Source organism: Pholcus phalangioides, unplaced genomic scaffold (genome assembly GCF_987345545.1).
Source record: "Pholcus phalangioides strain wild (caught in Gottingen) unplaced genomic scaffold, Ppha-v1.0 ptg000042l_1, whole genome shotgun sequence".
Taxonomy (NCBI): Eukaryota; Metazoa; Arthropoda; class Arachnida; order Araneae; family Pholcidae; genus Pholcus; species Pholcus phalangioides.
The window spans coordinates 13,522,641-13,545,163 of NW_028301628.1; the positions used below are offsets into that span (position 1 = coordinate 13,522,641).

General features: G+C 38.7%; 1 protein-coding gene across 2 annotated transcripts in view; it reads left to right on the forward strand.

The window, feature by feature from the left end:
* The window catches only part of LOC149064502 (gamma-tubulin complex component 5-like), a 76,712-nt gene that overhangs the window by 46,605 nt on the left and 7,584 nt on the right, over positions 1–22,523 (forward strand). The gene's annotated exons all lie outside the window — the stretch shown is intronic.

Here is a 22,523-nt window from a genome sequence, read left to right on the forward strand (position 1 = left end):
GGGTCCAGTTTTTTCTGTGCCGTCACATTCTCATACCTCACAATTATATTTACCTTGACTATAAGGTGACACGGCATGTGAAGCAACTTTTATTTCAATGCTGTAAATTTTGAAAGCAAAATATAGAGCTTTATTTTTCCACCATGAGGCTCCCGGATTTCTGCTCTATCTCCCGGACTCACGAAAAATTCTTTTATCTCCAGAATTTTGCCCATGATGGTAAAAAATTCCTACATTTAGAGAAGAAAAAATTATTCCCCAAGAATTTTTACCCGAAACAAAAAATTGCTGCTTTATAAGCTTTTTGTAAATTGTTGACATTTCGTCAAATCTTAAAAAAGATTTCATTTTTGGGAAGAAAACTCAAAATTTGGCAATCAGCAAGCGTCAGTGTGGCCTTTCAAAATCCAAAATTGGCACAATCTCATGTATGCTTTATCCATATGTCCCGTTTCAGGCCCAACAGAGGTTTTTTTGGTTTTTGAGATTTGATTTTTGACAGGTAATTTAACCCAAGGACTTTAACCTACTGGTTGGCTTGCATGGTGTCACGGTTTTTGCAATGGGGAAAATATCCCTAAAATTTCCCTTTCACTAATGAAAAATCCCTAAAATGTTTTAAAAGATCCCTTTTACATTTATTTTTGTACGGAATTTGAATCTGTGCAAAAACCTTTCTAATTCTCATTCTCCAAAGTTGGCAGCTATGCCAACTTTGCTTATGCATAACATGCCATAATCTTATTAGTGTTCAAACACTGTCCTTCCTCTCTTAAGTCAAGATTGTGGTGCTATTCCTTGTGGTTTTTTCTGTAGGAAAAATGAAAAAATCCCTATTGTGAAGAAAAAGATGAATGCCACCTTCTTGAGTGTATACTCCTGGCTGTGTCTATCTTTGTTTTCTTTTACTATACTCTTATCATCCTCTGTTCCATCAAGAATGTTGGAAAAAAAAAATTGTTTAATGCCTCCTGAAGTGGTTCTTGAAATATTGATTCGTGACTACCTTTTTCTAGAACCTGGGTGAATCAACTTCTTTTCATTAACAAGAATTTATTCTTCAAGCTTTTTTTTCAGTTCTTAGCTAAGGACAAAAGTAAATTCTAATTGTCTATAGTTTGTTTCAGGTTAACTTTGCAGTGAAGAGAAAGGTAGAGAGTGTATTCCTTCGCTGCAAAATATAGTTCCCATACATCGGAGGTTTCTGATGATCATTTATATAGAATATTTCAAATTTTTTTTATGATTTCGAAAAAGGTACTGAAAAAATACCGTTTTGAACCAATGTATATTCGTTTAAAATTTTCAAATTAAAAAAAATATTGGTTACCATTATCAAAAATCCATGGCGAGCTCAAGAACATTTTGGCATGATTTCCAAGAAATTTTCCCAGCCAATATCACTGTCGTGCTTTTTTTTTTGGTTGCACAATTATATATATATATTATATCGTCATTTTGTTGAATTTTCCAATAGATATAATTTTTCATTCAGTTTTTCATGTAGTTATAGGCCTACACACCCAGACGAATATTCAATCAGTTTTTTTTTCTCCCGAAAATAGCCTCCAACGAATTCAGATATCACTCACAGATTACAGGAAGTGTCCCTCTTTCACGACAGCGCCGATACCATTGTGAGAGGCTCTCTTTATGGGTGTAGGTTACGGTTCCAGGCGCCCCCACCCCTTTTTTTTAAATTATCTATTTCTTACCGTGTTCATAGGATAGGGGTGGTTTCTGAGTTCCAATAGCCGATAGCGGAGGGTGTTCACATAAGTAATGTTTCTTTTGCACCCACACCAACATGCCATCTTCTCCCCCACAGCAGAGGCTGTTCCTCCAGATGCCCCTTCAGTGTCTCTCCAGATATCTACATATATAAAATTGATTTTCTGTCTGTGTGTCTGTATGTATGTTCTCTATACAAATCTACAATTTTAGATGGATCGTCGCCAAATTTTGCATATATACCAAATGGGACCCGACTTAAACGATAGGCTACTTTAAATTTTTGTCAGAGCAGGGTAAGTGCCCCAAATGGGCAAAAAACTGTAGGGCAACAATGGTTTTCGGGCCTCAACAATCACTTTCCGAATGTTTACTTTGGTTACCGTGGTTCCCTAGCAATGCGTTTCAGACGTGTATATACCTTTACAATGGTTTGTCACTTCTTTAATCCTGTTAGTATATGTATATGTACAATAGTTTATGCCTTTATAATAGTTTGCCAATATTTTCAATACTACACAATACTACTATTCAATACAATTACATTTCAATACTCTCAGTAATGAGGCTTTTTGAATAGACATCATAATCATCATCAGCATCGCTTTGAGGGTCAGGAAAAGGGTGATACTCATAGAAATCACTGTTAAAATTGCCAATTTTACTGTAGAAATGCTAAAATTTGGTGGGGTTTTCCGCAACATCAATAATTTTAAAAATTGTATAGAATTCCCGATTTCTGAAATATTGTGTTTGCTTAGAGGTATACGAAGCCCAGGAGATTCAATATGAAGTAATTTGCTGGACCTACTTTTGAGTTGGGTATTCATGTAATAACATTGATTTCAACTTTTTATTTATATCTTCTCAAGAATGAAAAATTAATGTCTCCGTATTATCTTTTGATATCTGTGTGATATTTTGATATTCAACTGCATCAATTCATACAGTTTAGGTTGTTTTAAAATTAATTATGGGCCCATAAAAACTACATCAAAAAATTCCACAGCTTTAATTAAGCATTTTTGAAAGCTGAAACAGGCAGATAATTAACTTGAAGTTTGGGGGGGGGGAATAGAAATACATAGCGCCCCTTAAAAAAGGAAAGAAAAGTATATATTCATTTCTATGTTTCTTTAAATCTAGATTTGTTTATTTCATGAGTCGCACAGGAAGTCGCCATATTGGTTAACTTAGACACAGTTTGCATGTCCCTCAAAGAAAGAGGGAGATATCACGTGTTTCTAACAGCCTCATTGAAGAAAACCCGGGCAGCGCCGGGTATTATAGCTAGTATATAAATAAGCAAGAGAGAGAGAGACCCACAAAATGGTTTAGGCTTGCAGTGTATTTTTTTCTTCTGTGACAGTTGCATCTTTCTTTTCACCAGAGATAGACACACTAAAACGTTCTCCGTTCTTTTTGGCAATAATGCATAAAGCACGTTATTGAAAAGAAGAGGAATTTTGGATTGCAGATGACCTGATGGAACACGTGTTGGAGCAACAACAATTAATAAGTAATAGAGAATCCGATAGTTCTACAACTTCAAGTGAGGATTCCATAGAATGGGAATCCGTAAAAAATGACTAAAACTGTAATGATAACAAGTGGCATTGACGTATATGCGTTCGGGTGGGTGAGCGACGGAAATTTCGGCAAGAAAAGTGAATAAAAGAATTCTAAATTTTTCCTTATCATTTTTATTATTATTATTTGGAGCTATTCCCAAATTCAAACGTCAAAACCGGGTTAATAGGAGTTACTAAGATACTTTTCAATAAAAAAAATGATTTTTTTTTTCAAAAACCGCACTTTAATTTCTGAAAGTATCGACGATGGTTTTTTTCATTAGCTAATTGTTACTAACTGTCTGCAATTTTTTCTACAAGCACATTACGTTATACGTAAAAAATATTTTTTTCTGTGAGATTGGCAAGAATCAGCCATACCTTGCCGAGGCCGCGGATGGATACATAGGTTAAGAGGCTTTCGTTGTCATAGCAACGAGTGATGCGGTTCCCTCGTAGCTTCCTCTTCACTGCAAAGTTAACCTGAAACGGACTATAGTGTTAATACCTAAATAAATTTAAGCACCATGACTGTTTAATGCGTCTGCAGGTAATCTACATGATTCTTTAATGGGGAAAGATAAAACCTTATCCTTGTATAAGGGGTTGTTATATTTTTAATTTATTTTTGAAAGGGGAAGATAATTTTTCACTCTCAACTCGTCATACGTTTTTAGTTCAGTGCCTTCAATTTATTTTAAAAATTTGATGTATCACATTAATGTCTATAGAAATATGATTAATTAAAATAATATGAAGCTCCAATAAAATGCAATTTTCATAATTTTTTCTTTTAACTGTTTATTTTGCCTTTTGTTTGATTCATCATTATCATAGATCCACATTTCGAAAGTGTTTGAGGCCCGTGGGCGCTCGTCTTAAGCTTTACATGAGGAATTTTGATTTCTGAATCTTTCCTGAGGTGTTCGAGCACCTTCTGACAGGGACGTAGCTAGGATTTTTGCCGCCCCCATGCCTCAAAGTACTTTAAGTGCTCGAGCGTCCTCCGCCACTGTGTATTTATGGTTTTGCTGCCTGTAGGCTGTACAAATTTCGCTACCCTACTTCTGTTCCACTCTCATATTCTTGAATACGTATGATTGAAATATATGTCGCCCATCCGAACCTTCCGCTATGTAGATGTAGTATTGAGAAAAGAAATATTTAAAATAAAAAACTTTTTTTACGAGCCGCGATAAGTCATCTCTCTGGCCTATAGCCTATAGTATTTAGGAAAATAATTACTTGGGCTGTTTTTTTCCCCTCTTCATTTTGTACCAATTGATTTGCTTTTAAAGTGGTATGTGTACGAAAATTTGAAAAAAAACAGTTTCGAATTGAATTTGAAATCTAAAATTTCCTGTGCTCGAGTTTTTGTTGTTCTACCTACAATATTTTAATATAAACAGCTGAAAGGCATTATATATGCTAATGTTTCGCATGTATAATGTTTTTCGCAAAAAAAAAACGATTTTTTCAAACACCACTTGTTCAAGTGTCTTTAAACATTGTGTCTCTCTCAGCACTGAGGTATTACATGCTTTGGCATAATTTTTTTTAAATTAAAATGCCGAGAAGGAATTTTGGGGCACAAGATATGGGTAAATTTTGGTTATTTTTACAAAAGGTTCCATGTTGTTGAAGTTAATATTCGAAAACAAATAACTAAAATTGTAAAAGCTCTCATTCAGTTGTATATATATCCACAGAATTTGAGGGGAAAAAATCGAGTTCCTAAAGTGAATAGTAAATTTTTAAATGATTTTTAAAAACGGGGATGTTTCTCATAGGAAAGCATGGGAAGCCACAGTTTGTTTGGGCTTACTTGGTCCCTTTAATAGAGCGATCACTGGCTTTATCTGGCAACCCAGATTCCCCATGCTTTCTCAATAAACGCGCTGGTCGCGTCACCTCCTGGTATTTTTTTCTCCATGGTTCATGCGTGGGTGTTATGTCGGTGTGATTTTTGTGGTTTGTTTTTGTTAATTAAATAAATTGAATAGATTCTATCATCATCAATCACTACAACTGGTGACCTGTATTGTGAAGAGGACAGGCAATGAAAGGATTTAGACAGAACAAAATGCAACTGGTTCGGCAGAAATCAGCCATGTTTCCATAAAAGCTCCACCGTTTTGGCGATCCAATCCGGAGATCTGGTTTCAGAAGATGGAGTCAGTTTCTTCTGGCAGGAGTGTCAACTGAGGTGACAAAGTATCATCATATTTTCGGAATGCCAGGAGAGTTCTTCCAGCATGGCCCAGCCGCATGGTATTTCCCCTTATATCCCGCAAGGGACAGAGCGGGGGCCATGTTTGGTGTTATGTACGTCTGTTTTTGGGAACATTATCACCAGCCCACCCACCAAAAAACAAAGTGCTAAAACACTGTTTGTGCACATGTAACATATCCATGGGCCCCCGGCGTAAAAGTCCAAAATCATCATCTCATAAATGTTTACTTTTTGTTGTTTTTCATCGGCAGCAGTGGTCATGTGGCGGCGATCAAGGCCGATCGTGATGTTGCCGGCCTGCGATCATATGCAAATGAAATTACCTTGAAGCTGATTGGCTTGTGTGGAGACATGCGGTCGGAGGTTTTCCCTTTAAGTACTGGCCATACTTGTCATGATCGCTCTATTTTCTCCGCATTCTAACTCCGATAACTACTTGATTGTTAGCTTAGAAAGGTCAGTTTGAGGTTGTTAAACTATGTTTGAGGTTGTTAAAAAGATCATGCTATAATTGAATAACTCTTGTTCTATATTTCTCGGCTGGCTTGGCGAAATTGGTTTTATCATGAAAGTTTAACAACTATTACGAGTTTTTACAGCACTGATCAGCTCATTATCGGCCCGCTCTGGATGATGAAGCCCCGACTGGGTTATTGGTGAAGGAGTCGAACTACAACGATCTACTAGTTTCCAAGGACTCTCATCTCTAATCTCCGCCTGCTGCTGGCTGCCTGCAATTCCCTATAAACTCCAGAACTTTGTTCTTCAACTAGCAGTACTAACTTGGATAGATCTGCATCGTGCCTACCTTGGTCCGTGACCAGAAAGGTAATGTTCAGCCGAACATGGACTTCCCACAGTGAGAGCGAAACATATCTACTAAATTCAAATACTTGAACTGAAAGACAAAACTTAAATGTAAAATTGTTATTAACAAGAAATTGAAGGTTAACTTGTTAATGTAAACTTACAACAAAAAAATCTAGATGAAATAAAGCAATTGAAGTGATGGAAATAAACAAACAAGTTTATTTATTTCCTGCTTGTTGTCTGCTTCAACTAGATAATTCAAACCGGGCACGTAACCACATTAAGGAATGTTACACACGCAGTATGAGTCAGAGGAACAGCGGTTGCACGACCTAATTTTTGGATTGCAACTGAGTGATCGGACGCGCCATCACGGCTTCTGGAAATGCGAAGTAAAGCTAGGCAAAATGGGTGAGTGATGATATTTTGAAGTCTATTTTCCTCCAACGGCTGCCTACAAATATTCAGCAAATATTAGCAATATCCAATGATAGCCTAGATAAATTGGCAGAAATGGCTGATGCCATACTTGCCACAACGGAAAGCTGCACTGCAGTTCATGTGGTGTCAACTGAAGCTTCACAAATGCAGACCATTCTAATGGACATTTCTTCCTGTATAGAGCGTCTTGAAATGCGTGCTCGATCCCAATCAAGAAATTGCAGCAGATCTTGTCAGCGTTCCAGAAGTTATGACAGAAATTACCAGCATTGGTACCACTGGCATTTCATAGAAAAAGCAACCAAACATGTCCAGACTCACAGTTTCAACCAGTAGGGAAACTAGTTGGGCCATCACTCAATGCTCAGAGTGACAGCAAACTCAAGTGCTTCCATCCATATCTATCTGATCAATCATCTTCCGTGAAGTTCCTCATTGATACTGGTGCCGATGTATCTGTACTGCCACTACACAAAGAAGATTTCCGACATCAGCCAGACAAACTTCAGTTGTTTTCTACAAATGGAACTGCCATCAATACCTTCAGTCAGCAACTGTTAAGGCTAGACCTAGAACTTTGTCGTGCATTTCATTGGTTGTTCATCGTTTCTGCCGTTTCGCATCCAATCATCGGATCAGACTTTCTGCGACATTTCGGACTGCTTATAGATGTTCGGCGCTGTCAATCAATCGATCCACTCACTCAGCTTCGTTTATGGTGCAAGATTGCTAGTGCGGACATACCATCCCTAGCAGTGAAATGCATCCGAGACAATAGTGAATTTCATCAAATTCTCACAGAGTTCCCTGAACTGACAGACTGTAACAACATTTAATACTACTAAGCAACCAAGGTCCAACACTGCATTGAGACCAAAGGCCCACCAGTTGCATCAAAACATCGCAGGCTACCACCGGACAAGCTGCGTGCAGTGAAGAGGGAATTCTAGTCCCAAGGAGTTTGCCGACCATCTCAAAGTTGCTGGGCAAGCCCACTGCCCATGGTACCCAAGTGCAACAGAGATTGGAGACCATGCAGCGACTACAGGAGACTGAATGCTGCAACTATCCCTGACAGATATCCCGTTCCACACATCCAGGACTGTCTCCAGATGCTAGAGGGGAAACAAATATTTTCCACCCTAGCTTTCGCAAAAGCTTTTCATCAAATCCCTGTGAGACAAGAGGATATTCCGAAAACAGCCGTAACAACACCATTCGGACTGTCGAATGCAGCTGCAACATTCCAGAGATTCATACGTATGGTGTTGCAGGGTTCCACCTTTCATGTACCGTATTTTGACGATGTTCTTGTGGCATCTACAAACGCTGAAAAGCACAAGGAACATTTGCGCCAAGTATTCAAACGTTTTTCTGAATTTGGAGTTCGCCTCAACGCTGCTAAATGTGTTCTGAGGCAACCATCAGTTTGATTTTTGGGCCATGATCTGATGCTGTGGTGGTTGCGTGGTCATAGTGATGGACTCGCATTGCAAGGATCCAGTTTCAAACCCCATCACCATCACAGTGGTGGTCGACTGAAGTTGGTTTCCTGTGGTTCTCAACTTCTAGGTGCGAATGCGAGCCGATCTCCCCATTAAAAAGTCTCGCCACAGAGCAACAGGCCTACAATGATAAATTATTCAATCATTACATTTCACTCATAGTTAGGAAAACTAGTAGCAGATGGCAGCACTACACATAACAAGCATTACACAGAAACAAACTTCACATCAGGTTTCACTACACATTCCAACATGTACCAATTCGTAAGAGGTTCCGCAGAGGAATATGAACGTGGTGCATGTGTGGTTTAGTAGTAGTGGTCATATGATCTCTGCAATGTCGGTCATCGTAGAATACCCAAAGCCAGACACAATCAAAGAGCTTCGACGATTTTTGGCCCTCTTCAATTTATATCTCTTTGTTCCAAAAGCAGCAAAGACGCAGGCACTCCTGCATAAATTTCTAGAGGGTACCTAGAGAAATGATAAGAGGAAGATTGCTTGGTCCAAAGAAGCCAATGAAGCATTCCTGAAGTCTAAGAGGGATTTGGCAGATGCAACAGCTGTGGCGTTTCCAGTGGTAGGAGCATCTTTGGCTATTGTGGTAAATGCTTCCGATGTCGCCATGGGTGCAACTTTGCAACAACGTGTGTTGCAGCCACTTGGGTTCTACTCCAAGAAATTATCTCCTGCACAAAAGAATTACAGTGCCTATGATCGAGAGTTGTTGGCAGCTTACTCTGCTATCAAATATTTCAGGCACATGGTTGAAGGCCATCCATTCATCTTGTACACGGATCAGAAACCTTATACAGTTAAACCAACCTTGTTAGTGCGTCACCCGGTTAACACGTCACTCCGCTTACCGGGTCACTTTTTTGGAAGTCCCAATTGTCCTCAGACAGGAATTGGCACAGCTATGGCTTACTCCGTTTAACGAGTCACTCCGCTTACGAAGTCATATGTTTGCTCTTCCAAGAGTGACTCATTAACGAGGTTTGACTGTCTATGCCTTCAGCCAGAGTACTGATTGCTCACCTCATCAGCTTTGACACCTCAATTTCATTGGCTAGTTTACCACTGACATCCGACACATATCAAGGGTGCAGAAAATGTTGTGGCGGATGCATTGTCTCGGATATCCATATCTTCCATGGAGACACCATCTCCCACCAACTTCAAACAAATGGCAGAGGAACAACTCAAAGATGAGGATATCCAGCAACTACTCACCAATCCTTCATCTACTTCCTTGAAGATCCACTCTCTTTGATGAATCAAAGATTCAACTGTACTGTGACGTCTCTACAGGTTGCATTCGACCACTGGTTCCATCCTCGATGCGTAGGGACATCTTTACTGCCTTGCATGGACTGTCACGTCCTGGAGTAAAGGCCTCTGTGAAACTAGTTCAAGAAAGGCTGGCGCACGTACTTGCATTAACTGTCAGAAGTCTAATGTGAGTCAGCATACAGAGTCCACATGGGAAATTTGAAGGCTACAAATCAGAAGGCTACAAATATTGCCTCACCTGTGTGGATCGCTTCCCTAAATGGCCTGAAACCTTCCTTATGCCAGATAGCTCTGCTGACACTGTGGCCAAGGTTTTTCGTGCTGGATGAGTGGCTCGGTTCGGTTCACCTAACAGAATTATCTCAGATCATGGTGTCCAGTTTGAGTCCTTTTTGTTCAAGGTTCTAACCAAGTTCTTGGGAACCAATCGCCAGAGGACCACATCATATCATCCAGAAGAGAATGGTCAAGTAGAACGCTTCCATCGAGTCTGCTATCAATGCTCATACAACTAACTGCTGGGTAACAGTACTTCCTATGAGGACTTGCAAGCTACAATTGCGGAAATGGTGTATGGTGCACCTATACGTGACCGTGAAACAGTTAAACAGAGCACCAGACCCATTTTTTAACAAATGGTCTACATCTCCTTCATCATTGTGACCACTATTGGCGTGGTCGATTAAAGGGCTTTGGGTTATAAAATTTATTTTTTTATTATTAAAATACTGCAGTTTTGCAGTTCCCCAGGAAAAGCTTATTTAGATTTATAATGACACTATTTTCTTACGCACTCTGTCATCGCACGCAGGATCCATGTTTGGCAACTCGCTGTATCGTTTTTTGTTTTTTTTTTGAAATCTTTTGAAACCTTTTGGATTTTCTATCCAACTTCCCTTCTTGTATCATTGGTTTTGCACTTTTCTTCATCCCTCTCTCCAATATCATAATAGTTCCGATATTTTTCTCATTTTACCTTTTGCCTTCAAATCAATTTTTTTTTTTCATGAATTTTAGCATGAAATAATACAAATCATCTGCAATTATATCCAAAATTACAAAATTATATATTCTCAAAAATACTAACATTGATTATGCGGCTATATGTGGTTATATAACATCTTTACTCTTCCAATTTGATTATGCATAATATAATTGATCTAACTCCTTACCTAGTATTAGATCTATTCAACTCTTTACCAATAATTTCTCTTAATTGGCAATACTGACTATTTACAAAATGAAAATGATTAATGACACTGGTTATATATTTTACCAATTTTTGCTATAGTCTAGAAAACCTTAAAATCCTGTCACTACTTACCTATTTGCTGAACTTCCTAAATGTGTCTCCATTAGACCTCTCTTTTTTTTTCTTTTTTTTTTCTTAAAACTCACTTCTGTACTGAATCATTGGCACATTTTTCGGTCTTAGATGTCTCATTCTTTCATCATGGTTGTATCAACTAATTCTTGGAAATGTTCAATATTTGAATTTTCCAACCTATTGAAAAAGTTCTCTGCTGTTCTTTTCACATATTTGTATATAGATTCCACATTCAATTCTTTATGTAGAACTATCACCTTAAAATACCTTGGCACTCCTGTGAACCTTCTCAGAATTCCATTCTGAAAAACCTGTAGTGTATAAATATTTCCTTTTGAGGCATAAGCCCACGCCGGAGCAGCATACAGTAAGGATGGTCTAATTACTTGTGTATACATTAGTATTTTTTTTTTTATGCTCAACTTTGTTCTGGGATTGCAGAATCTCAGACTTTGATCAATGTTTATCGTGGCATGTTTAATTCTGTTTGCAACATGTCTTTTGAAATTAAATTTGTTATCCATGAACACTCCGAGATATTTTATACCTTCAGAAGGGTATATCATATATCCCACGATGTTAACAAAAGTGTTTGTGGGTAGAATTTTAGAAGAAAACCATACCGTTTAACTTTGCTTTGTTGAAATAGTTTCATTGTTCTATTTTATATACACTGCTGGCCACCGTAAACGCAACACCCTGAAGGAAGCATGCAAATAATATGAAATTTACATCATGCATTAGCGGAGGTGAGATATGCAAATGATTAGAATTTCAGCGCAGACGCACATCACGCGCGCCTGTGGCGCCACTTCAAAGCGCTATTTAAGGCTTGGAGATTTCGACGATTTGAAGTACGGCAATTGTGTTTTTCTTGTGGTTTTTTCAAAAAAACTATCAATTATGCCTCGTAGAAAACAGCGATCAGCTTTTGATCAAGTATCCGAGTTCGACAGAGGAAGGATAGTGGCCTACCGAGATTGTGGATTATCTTTCAGGGAAATCGTTAGTCGTGTTGGACGAAACCAAACAACTGTAATGCGGATATGTGATCGTTGGATGCGGACGTGATTACAGGCGTATTGTGCGTATGGCAGTGACGGATCGCTCAGCCACATCACGAACCATAGCACAGCACATTCAGTCTATACCGCATCATCCAGTGTCTGCGCGTACCATTCGACGCCGTTTACAGCAGAGTGGTCTGTCCGCAAGATGTCCATTGCTTCGTCTACCCTTGACGCAGAACCACAGGCGTCTCCGCCGCCAATATGTGCGATGAAAGAAGGATGTGGACGGCAAAATGGAATGAAATTGTCTTTACTGACGAGTCACGCTTCTGTCTGCAACACCACGATGGTCGGATTCGAGTCTGGCGACACCGTGGAGAGAGGATGCTGAACAGATGCGTTATGCACCGCCACACTGATCCTGCACCGGGTATTATGGTATGGGGCGGTATTGGATATCACTCTCGCACTCCTCTAGTACGCATTGCCGGTACTTTAAAAAGCCAGCGCTACATCTCCGAGGTGTTGGAGCCAGTTGTCCTTCCTTACCTTCAGGGCTTGCCCACGCCATATTTCAACAGGATAATGCGCGACCAGACGTGGCACACATTGTCCAAAGGTTCTTCGTCAATCGCCAGATTGAATTGCTTCCCTGGCCAGCTCGCTCTCCAGATCTTTCGCCGATAGAAAACATGTGGTCCATGGTTGCTCAATGATTGACCCAGATTACATCCCCAGCTGCCACACCAGATCAACTTTGGCAACGCGTGGAAGCTGCTTGGTCTGCTGTACCCCAAGAACACATCCAAAGTCTCTTTGAATCAATGCCGAGGCGTGTGGCAGCGGTGATCTCCAACAATGGCGGCTACTCTGGCTACTGATTTTGGCAGGAACCACACTTCACAGAAGTCTATAAATTTAATCATTTGATGCTTGGTCAACATGTTATCTACAAAATAAATATTGTTGCGATATCTCTTGTCTTTCTTGGTGTTGCAATTTGGATGGCCAGCAGTGTATTTAATCTTGAACCATTTTTAGTGCCTTTTGTGGATCATCGTCTGATGTCATCAGGATTACATCATCAGCATACATACCCAGGAGTCCATGGGCCATATTTGGGAAATCATGCACCTATACGACTTCCAGAAGAGTTTTTCATACCTAATCGTCATCACCCAGATCCATCAAGCTTTGTTAATCAGTTAAAGACCACCATGGAAAATTTAAGCCCTAGACAAGACTGTTCACCACGGAGAACGTGTTGTTTTTTTTCAGCAAGGACCTGCTGTCCTGCTCATATCTTTTCCTCCGCACGGACAGAGTGAAGAAAGGCCTAGAACCTCCATATGAGAGACCTTACCAGGTGCTGTCAAGATTGGAAAAGGTCTTCCAAATACTAATAAAAAGTCAATCAACGAGTATCTGTAAGCATAAACAGTCAAACGGGCTTACATCTGCGGTGATGACCTGTCCTTCGCTGCCCACAAGCCTTCCAACAAGCAACAACAACTTCAAAAAGTCAACAGACTCCAGTGACAAGGACCAACTTTTCATGACCACCCGCTCAGGTAGACGGGTCAGGTTCAGGTTGCCCTGCAAGTAGTTCTCTCACTATTGCTGGCGGGGACTACCTGTGGGCAATGTCTAATCCATCTGAAGATTATATGTATTTTTTTCCTTGTGGTTGTAGTAGAGTATTCAAAGCCATCAGGAGATGGTGCTCGTTTTTGGTTGTTTTGGCACATGTTGTTGCACGTGTGTCATGTCCGTGCCATACATTTGTAGTGGTTTTTGTGGTATGTTAAATAAATTTTTGAATAGATTCTATCATCGTCAATCACTACATGTCCTGTTCTTATAAGTGATGTCATCCTTCCAAAAAAGAGCCACTATAAAAATTTAACTCATTCTAAATAAATAATTGATTGGTATCATCAGTTTCTTTGGTCATCGGACTAGGAGTGGAAAATTTGCTACAAACTGCTACAATTTCAGACGTCTGCTACATTCTGTTACAATTTTTACAATTTCCCCTCATTTGTTAAATTCTGCTACAAAAGGTCAGAAATTCTTCAATTCTGCACCATCTTACACCAAAAACAAAATTTTCCCTTAAGAAACTTTGAAGTTATGTAAGAATAGAAGCTGAAATTTCGATGACGTTATTTGTCCTTCCCCCCAATTTTATTTCTTGGGCTGCAAGTGGAATTAGCTTGAGGGCCCCTCCCCAGGATTCTGCACCTAGGCTTCCGACAATGTATAAAATGGGGTCAAACTACGCAAATTGTAGCTCATCCAAAGAACAACAACAAAACAGCAAAAACCCTTCAATCGTTGTTTCCAGCTATTTTTTTCCAAAAAAAGTTGACTCCTTTGATACATTTTCATAAAAAATTCAATCCGAGTAAATCTGCTTTTTCACTTCTTATTTTTAACTAATTTGTGATTGCTCCACGTATTTTATTTTCCAGCATCTTTAACAGATTTTCAATTTCTCGTTTTACTTCCAAGTTTTCTATTATTCATTCTCTTGATATGCCATTTCCTTTTACGCCATTTAACGGCATGTTTAGTGTTCAATTAAAAATGGTTTCCAGTTGCGCATTAATTAAAATTACTTTGTCTATAAACCATGGTTGTGGTTGGTTGAAAGGTATTTGATGAAAGATTCCAACAAAGCTTATTTAAGCAGACAAGCAGAGGTCAAAAAAATTCACAAAACTTTTCTTTGGGTAATGTGGTAGACACTCTGATGATAGGGGTGGGAACTCTGCGCCGATTGCTCCGCACTGCGTCAAAATTAACATCTTGCGTGATCTTGCTCCAATAGTGTATTTCGAATTTTTCTGAGCAAAATAGTGAATTTTGCCTCAGTATGCCTGGAATTTCAGAAAGGACGGCAAAAAATTTTTGTTCCTGCTGGTCGCGAAACAATTCTTTCCGAGAAGAGCGTGTTTTACTCTTCAGCACCACCTCCTCTCATCTTCTGTAGTCGTGCCATCTCATGACCTTGAAAAAATAGTGGTCTCTGTTGAAAGTAGTTTGACTACACTATTACAGTGTGGGGGGGAAAACTCCCGAGATAATCATGTGTGCTTTTTACGCTTTGTAAGCACTATAGAGATATTTTTACATTTGAACGAAAATTTTCAATTGAAAAATATTTAATTTTTATTTATTTTTCGCAACTTTACCCCAAGACAGTTTTTTTTTTTTTTTTAAGTGCCGAACCGATGCATGTCGAACCGATAATCTATCTGGTCTCTCGTTGAAAGATTTGCTGGTAATCCAGAAAAATTTGAGAAATTAGAAGGTGGTAGATTTTTGTAAAAAATTAATTTCCGAATATTCCCGGCAAGTTCTCGCACTCGACGTTGACCCGGAAAATCAAATTTAAATAGCTGCAGCCTTTTATTTTTAAACTATTGGCGCCTCACATCGGGCTTTCCATCGCGAAACCCCGATAATAACCGTGATCGTGCAGCTGAAGATGGTTTGCAATGGTCTTTCAGCTTTAAAGCGAAAATGTGAATCAGTTCCAAAGGTTCTTTTTTTTTTCAAAAAAAAAAGTCGCCACTGCAAGCAGCAGAAATTACTATAGTCGATCATCATTGCATGAAATCCTGATGCGTCGTGAACAAAATTTTCATTCAGCGAGTAAAAGAGCAAGTCCGCAGAATTATGAATGTTAATTTAGCAACATTGCTGAATAACGAGCGTTAAATCGCTAAGGTCACCAAATACCTGTGTCCCGGGTCATTTAAAAGATCTGAAAATGTGCCATGGGCCGCTTAAATGTTCTGGAATTGTACCACGGGACACAAGCCATCTGTAACTGTGCTGTTTAGTTCATTTTTACAAAATTAGGTTTGAGGAGGGCAGGCTGCATCAGATAACCCCAGGGCCATATTTGGTTCGCGGGCCAAGTGCCTTTATGCGATTTATCATTATATGGCTTAGAGGGTGGGTCGCAATGAATTTATTAAAAATAAATTTGGAGTTCATAGCCTTCAAATATCATTGAAATTAACAGAAATGGATTATAACAACATATAAAGATATTTTCTTCTGAAATTTCAATTAAAAAATATTTTTTGCATTTAAAAAATAAATTTTTGATCATGGGGGAGGGGGGCACGAGCCCCCTATACCCCCCTCCCCCGTGTACGTCTCTGATCCCACCAATATGTGTTAGGATTCAGGGGAGCAAAGCTGATGACGAAATTTTGCTGACAAGGGAGGGAGGGGGTCAGAGTTTTGCTTATTTTTGCTGACAAGGGGGGGGGGGTCAAAAATGGCTAAAAATTTGCTTAAGTAATACATGAACGGCCTCTTATGAGAAACTGGTCTATATCATAAAATACGAGATGATGTTGCACACCTATGAAATAAATCATCCTGGACCTTTCCTTTTTTTAACGGTCATCCCATGCAGGCTACATTGCTTTGAGATAGAGTAGTCATACTGACAGCTAAAGGGGCTTCCACATCTAGGAATGTGGTTTGCCTAGGTCGTCATTTTCTATGCACACCCGGATTACAATTTTTCACGGGTCCCTTTATTAAAAAATATATAATAGCCCTTGTGCAATCATGTGAAGGAGCAGGGAAGACTTGAGACAAAACTCTCACCTGTGGAAGGCATCATTTTGGTGCCTCTGGCATATAAGCCGCATGAGTAAAATTATCTGGGGGAAACTCACAGATTTGTATATACCATGAGTAATATGGTGAGAGATAACATAGGCAGTTTAGTCATCAAAGCTCTTATCTTGGGCTTTACAATCACTTGCTTTATAAACTTACACATATTTATTGTATACTATCCGAATTGTGTTCCAGCTAGATCAAATGAATCAGAAATTACAATGGTTTCTGAAAATTATTCCATCCAAATAGTCATACTTTGAAATTTGCAGAAAAAATTTTCATTTTCATTCTTATTTTTGATTTGGAAGAATGATTGCAACACTTGAACACATAATAAGCGCAACAGTTACATCAATTATTTTTTCGTTCTTTTAAAACCAACCACGACCATGGTCTAGACCAGCGGTTCTCAACTGGTGCTCCGCGGAGCCCTTGGGGAATAAATTAATTCGAGGAAAATAAAAAAAACCCAGTAAAATTAAAAAAATAATAATAATTATAAATATTTTTAAATAGAGTAAAATTAAATCAGTAACTTTGATGAATAATTAAAAAATTGGCCTATGGGGCTCCGCCATAGAATTTTTTTACTTAAAAGGGCTTTGCGAGTCAAAAAAGGTTGAGAACCACTAGTCTAGACAAAGTAATTTTAATTAATGCTCATCTGGAAACCATTTTCCATTGAACACTAAACATGCTGGTGAATGGCGTAAAAGGAAATGTCATATCAAGAGAATGAATAGTAGAAAACTTGGAAGCAAAACGAGAGACTGCAAATCTGTTAAAGATGCTGGAAAATAAAATACATGGAGCAATCACAAATTAGTTAAAAATAGGGAGTGAAAACAGATGTACTCGGATTGAATTTTTTGTGAAAATAGAATCACTCTATTAAATTTCTAACAGTTTAAGTTAAAAATAATTTAATTCTATAGTTTTTAATCATTATTTAAATTTCTGAGAATTTTGAATGAATATTCTAAGAATGACTCGGGAAAAGAAGTCATTTCAAAGTATGTTGAATCAAACTGAGATGATGATTAAGAGCAAACCCAAAAAGAAACATGATCAAACTTTCAAAAATGCTTGAAACTGAAGAGCTAAAAAGCTCAACTTAGACTTGCATCAGTGGCAAAAACAAGAACTTTCCCACTGAGTGTTTCAAGTATCTCCTTTAATGATTTTTTTAATTAGTGATCACTATGTCTACAAGCTAAATCTAAAAATACTCATTTTCAAATTATTTCTGAAATCTGTAATGTTATATGTTAGCCTCTCATTTGTTGATATTGTAGAGAATGTAAAAATATCTACTCTATAATATAAGATCACAAACTCGAAAAGGGCCTGTTTCTAAGCAAACAAAATTAGTGACGATTTTATGTTACGTTTTTGAGTGACGGAAATCTGTTACGTTTTTGAGTGACGGAAATCTGTTACGTTTTTGTGTTATGGAAGTCGGTTACGATTTTGGGTCGAGTTTTCATTTAACTCCTGAGGACATCGGGAACCGCTTGACGTGTAGGGATCCAGTTTTGTGCATGTACCCAGAGGTATGTATACATCACCAGTGCTCCCAACACACAGGGTCCGGGTACCCAGGGCGAGGCATTGGACAGATCTTTTTAAGGAGGGAATTGATAGGTTTCATTTTGAGTCGAGGATGAATACTTGCTTCTCATTGCGCATTGTGCTGCATTGATTATTGTGGCACTGCAAAAATAATGGTGCATTACTGATCGGTGCATCGCGTGCTGTATTGCTCATTGTAATTTCGCGTTTAATGCGTATTGTGGTGCATTGCGTACTATAGTGCTTTCTAAAGTACTTCGCTTATTGCGATACATTGCATACTATGCTGCATTGCTTATTTGTGGTGTACAATATTACTGATTGTGATGCTTTACGTGTTGTAGTGCACTGAGTGCTGTATTGCTTATTGTAATGCAGTGCTTATGGATTATTGTAGCTCATTGCGTAATATGGTGCTTTGTTTAGTGCGATGTATCGCATATTATGCGGTATTGCGGTGCATGATGTTGTGCTGCATTGCTTATTGTGGTAAATATTGGCCAATTGCGCATTGTTATGCATTACGTATTTTAGTGAATCACGTGCCATATTGCTTATTCTAATGCAGTGCTTATGGTGTATTGTGGTTCATTGCGTATTGGGGTGCACTGCATATTGTGGCGCAATGCTTATTGTGCTGTATTGCCTACGGTGGTGGTGTATTTGTTATTGTGCTGTATTGCCTACGGTGGTGGTGTATTTGTTATTGTGCTGTATTGCCGATGGGGGTAAATTACGCATTGTGTTGTTTTGCTTATTGTAGTGTATTGCGTATTGTGCTTGGTGTGGTGCACTAATTATTGTGCTGTATTGCCTGTGGTGGAGCATTGCTTATTGTGCTGTATTGCCGATGGTGGTGCAATAAGCAGCACTGCCCTGTATTGCCGATGGAGGTGCATTAAGTATTGTGCTGTAGTATTGTGCTGTATAGCTTAATGTGGTGCCCTGATATAGTGGTGCATTAATTATTGTGCTGTATAGCTTAATGTGGTGCCCTGATATAGTGGTGCATTAAGTATTGTGCTGTATTGCTTAATGTGGTGCCCTGATATAGTGGTGCATTGTTTTTTGTGGTGCCCTTAATATAAAGCTGCACTACTTATTGTGCCTAAAATGGTGCATTGCTTATTGCACCGAATCGCTGATGGTGTAGCATTGCGCATTATGTGGTATTGCTTATTGTGGTGCATTGCAGCGCATCGCGTGATGTATTGCGTACTTTTTGCGTATATTATGGTGCTTCGCTTATTGCGATACATCGCGTATTGTGGTGCATTACGTTTTATGCTGTATTGTGGGGCACTGTAAATAGTGTTACATTGCTCTTTTTGGTGCAATGCGTATTGTAATGCATCACGTGCTATATTGCTTATTCTAATGCATTGCTTATTATAGTGCTTTGCTTATGTGAAGCATCGCGTATTGTACTGTATTGTATTGCCTATAGTTATATATACTGTGGTACATCGTGTGCTGTATTGCTTATTGTGGTGTATTGCTGATTGTGGTGCATTGCTAATTGTTATGCATTATAGTGTATTGTATTTGTCATTGCAATGCAGTGCTTATTGCATATTGTGGCGCATTGCGTATTGTGGCGCATTGCATATTGGGCTGCATTGTTATTGTGGCGCATTGCGTATTGGGCAGTATTGCTTATTGTGGCGCATTGCGTATTGGGCTGCATTGCTTATTGTGGCGCATTGTGTATTGGGCTGTATTGCTTATTGTGATGTACTGCAAATAGTTGTGCATAGCTGATTATAGTGTATCGCTTGCTTATTGTGTTTCAGTGGTTATGGCGTATTGTGGTGCTTATTGTGATGTATAGTGCTTTATTGCATATTGAGCTGTGTTGCTTATTATGGTGTGTATTGCGTATTGTTATGCATTACGTGTTGTAGTGCATCGCGTACTGTATTGCTTATTATAATGCAGTACGTATTGCATATTGTTATGCATTAGGTGTTGTAGTGCATCGCGTACTGTATTGCTTATTATAATGCATTGCGTATTGTGGTGTATTGCGTTTTGTGCTACATTGCATGTTGCACATACATCGTGTGCCGTATTGCTTGTTATAATATCGTGCCTACTGCTTATTGTGGTGCACTGCAATATGGTGAATGTGGTGCATTGCATATTGTTATGCATCAATGCAGTATGTGCATTGTATGGTACATTACGTATTGTGTGGTGCACCGCTGATTGTGTTGCACCGTAGATTGTGGTGCATTGCGTAGTACGTCGCGTTCCGTATTGCTTATTATAATGCTGTGTCTACTGCTTATTGTGCTGTAAGCCTCATTGTAGTGCACTGCAATATGGTGCATTGCATATTGTTGTGCATCACGTATAGTGCATTGCATGCTGTATTGCTTATTATAATGCAGTGCTTATTCCTTATTGTGGTACATTGTCTATTGTGCTGTATTGCTTACTGTAATGTATTGCGTATTGTGCTGTATTGCTTATTGTAATGCAGTGGGTATGGCTATTGTGCTGTATTACTTATTCTGGTGCACTGCCAATACAATGCTTGATTTTAGAGCATCGCATGCTGTATTGCTTATTATAATGCAGTCTGATGCAGTCTGTATTGCGTATTGTGGTAAATTGCTTATTGGAATGTTTCGCTGAATGCAGTGCATTTCTGATTTTGCGGGTTGTTGATTTGTACTGTATGATGCATTGCATACTGTAGTGCATAACCTATTGTATTGCTTATTGTAATGCAGTTCTTATTGTGTATTGAGGTGCATTGCGTATTATTCTGCTTTGCTTGATGCGATACATCACGTTTGCATATTGTAGTGCATTGCATATTATACTGTATTGCTTATTGTGGTGCACTGCAAATGGTGGTGCATTACTGATTGTAATGCATTCCATATTGTTGTGCATCGCATGCTATATTGCTTATTGCAACGCAGTGTTTATTGCGTATTGTGGTGCATTGCGTATTATTGTGTTTTGTTCAATGCGATACATTGTGTACTGCCATGTATTGCTTATTGTAATGCATTGCTTACGGTGTATTGTGGTACATATTAAGGTACTTTGCCTATTGTGATGCATCGCGTATTGCATATTGTGGTGCATTCCTTATCATGGTACACTACTTATTTTGCAGTATTGCTGATGTTGGTGCATTGCATATAGTGGTGCATTTCTTATTGCTGATGGTGGTACATTGCGTTTTGTGCTGTATTGTGGTGCACTGCATATAGTGGTGGATTGAGTATTGTGCTTTATTGCCGATAGTGGTACTTTGCGTGTTGTGATACACCTTTCTATAGTGAATCACTACTTAATTTGCTGTATTGCTGATATGGTGGTGGATTGCATATATTGGTGCATTACTTATTGTGCCTATCATGGTGTATCACGTATGTATTGCGGTGCATCGAGTATTCTGTTGTATTTATGATGCAGCGCATTGCTTATCGAAATCAGAATGGGAAACTGGCAATGAATAACTATTTCGCAGGCATTTGCAGTGCCTCAGGAATATTTTGCTTTGTAATTGAAGAAGATGTGATGAGTAGTTAGCTCCATTGGAGGAGTTGGGGGGGTTGGATGCCATAGGCGTCAGGGGGGGCTTTGCCCTCCTAGTATGTATATATATATATATATATATATTAAGAAGTCGCTTGAAATTTTTTTATAATTTAAAAATTACTTTTTTTTTCATATTTTGTACCTTGTGGGGGGTAGAAACACCCCCTTCTTCTGATGCTTAGATAACACTGTTTTTAAAGTAAAAAGTAATCCTGTGTATGCTACCGCATATACATATATATAAAACTCTAAAGTTTTGGCAGTTAAATAAAATGCAAAGTGCTACAAAACTGATAAATGCTGCTATGAAAATAATTTTCCTGCTACAAAAATCAAATTTTCCGTTTCCACCCCTGATTTGACTAATTAGTTAAAATATTGCCGCATGATAAGTAATTGAGGCATTTTTTTCTCTTTCATGTAAACATGATGCATTCCTCTTATTTTGAAGGGGAACAAAATTCAGGTAAATGTGGTGTATAGCATGTTCAATAGCTGAGAGAGAGAGATCTGGAGTAACACTGCAATCTTAAATCAAGAAAGCCTGATTTTTAAAGCTCTGATCCATTTACAGTAAAACCTCCCATACCAGGCATTTCCTGTTAGTGGACACCTCCCATTAACAGACACTTTTTGAAATATGTTGATGCCCCCTCCCCCAATGTATTTCATTTTCTCTTTACTGACACTCCTCGTTAGTGGACAAACTCTTCTGTCCCAAGGGTGTCTGCTATTAAGAGTTTCTACTGTATCAGATGACTCAATGCACTAGAATCTCTATATCCATTTTAAATTCCAAAACAATACTACTTCTTG